The sequence below is a fragment of the Papilio xuthus genome, unplaced genomic scaffold, assembly GCF_000836235.2.
Source record: "Papilio xuthus unplaced genomic scaffold, Pxut_1.1 DF827542.1, whole genome shotgun sequence".
Taxonomy (NCBI): Eukaryota; Metazoa; Arthropoda; class Insecta; order Lepidoptera; family Papilionidae; genus Papilio; species Papilio xuthus.
The window spans coordinates 678,391-680,324 of record NW_013531107.1 but is presented as its reverse complement, the minus strand read 5'-3'; positions in this window follow the sequence as shown (position 1 = coordinate 680,324).

Here is a 1,934-nt window from a genome sequence, read left to right as displayed (position 1 = left end):
GTCCGGAAAGTTCGTTCTGATTTTCGATATAAAGTTTACAATAGACTGTAGCTGAAGTGGATTCATTTTCGGATTTCCACCATTATCAAACGTCACAAAAATTTCTATATTGTGAATAATTTCATTTCGTTAGTTGAGATAAAAACTAATTTTTAAAATTTTATCCAGTAATAAAAGACGTTTTAGGTATATAGTCGTACCAATATAATTTAAAAACATTTCCAAAAATTTAAGAGAACAGGGTTTCAATTTTCTTTATAAAGCGGCACGAACTTACTGGGCAACCCAATATTTTTCTTCTGTCATAACGCTTAAATATAAAAGTTTGTCACGCCGAATATGACAGATACGTAATAACTAATGTAAAATTTTGCCTTGTCACAATATAAACTAGTTTGGCGCAGTATTCTAGTATGTTTGCCGTAATATGTAAGTTTACCGGTTCGAATCTCAGGCTACTTTTTTTCATTTTATCAATCACGGGGTTATTTTTTCATAACCAGTAAAAATTTGGTAATGTAAAATTTTGCTCGATAATTTTTTTTATAATTTTCGCTGTCGGGTAGAAAGAAATTTAAATAAAGTTAACAACAATTAGGTCAGACCATCGCGGGTGAAGTGAGTGGGCGGAGCGTGGATTGTCTTTGCGGGTTTTAAGAATGGTACGCGCGGAAACTATACGTACAAGTGTTATCTACATATGTGTGCGCGCCCACGCACACTGGAATGTTTATTGCAATCGACCAAAAATTTGATGTAGGTTGGATATTGACATTCAGTTTTTTTTTCTTTGTTTCTTAAATATAATCAGTATCAGTAAAAGGTAAAAGTAAAAGTGTTATTTTTACCGGTACAAGTTTAACAAACATGAGTAATAAACAAATTAAATGCCAATAGCATCGCTTTATCTCCTTCATTTTTGTTTGAAATAGAAAAGTACTTTAACGGTCAAACTCATTAGTCCAAGGCAATATCAAAAAGAACCTAATAACTACGGCGATAGAGTTTAATTACATGTGCTTCGATATTAAAATTAAAAAGTTTAAATATCAAAAAAAAAAACTAGTGGCTTGGGATTTGAATCGCCGACCTTACGTACCAACGGCGGCGAACGGTAAGGCCACGAGACCAAACTAGCATATATGATGACAAACTTAAATTTGATGTTGGTTTTATTTACCTAATATCTGTCATCCGCGTCGAACACTTTTAGTAAATTTTGAAAAATGGTTTGATGCAAAGTGTCAAATGAATGTAACAGAAGTAGTTTATTCCAAATTGTATCACAAGTATATAGAGATAGAGTTCAATTTTGTCAAATGTACCGATATTTTTGCGCACCTTGACTGCTTCGTTACTTATGACGCTGTGGCTGCTACGATATTTATGAGCATCTTGCATGTACTCATATATTTGACGCTGTGTATGTACCGATGTATTTGAGCAGGGTGAATGTATCTATTATTTTGAGGACTTTTGTTGTACCGATATAATTGATTACTTTTGATGTACCTATATATTTGCATATCTTGTCTGTTACGATCTATATGACGCTGACTGTACATTAGATTAATTGAAATAAGTCACATTTTATTTTTCTTTTTTATATCATATGGTGGCAAACGAGCGAGCGGCCACCTCAAATCGCTGAAATAGCGAAGCGACCGTTGCCCATAGACATACGCAATTGCATATCGACGGAGGAAAGGATGCACAGAAAGAAAATATTTTCCCTTCCCATGCATCCTCTCATCCGGAAAGTCCACTTCCATTTCCCATCCTTTTCATATAAGAAAAAGGATAGGAAGGGAATGAGGACTAAATTAGGCCTCCGGGACGCACACTCATCAGACGAAACGCGTAATTGCTTCCACTTCACACCTGTCTTCTGTGAGGTCGTGGTATTTCACCGGGCGAGGCGGGACAATTCGTGC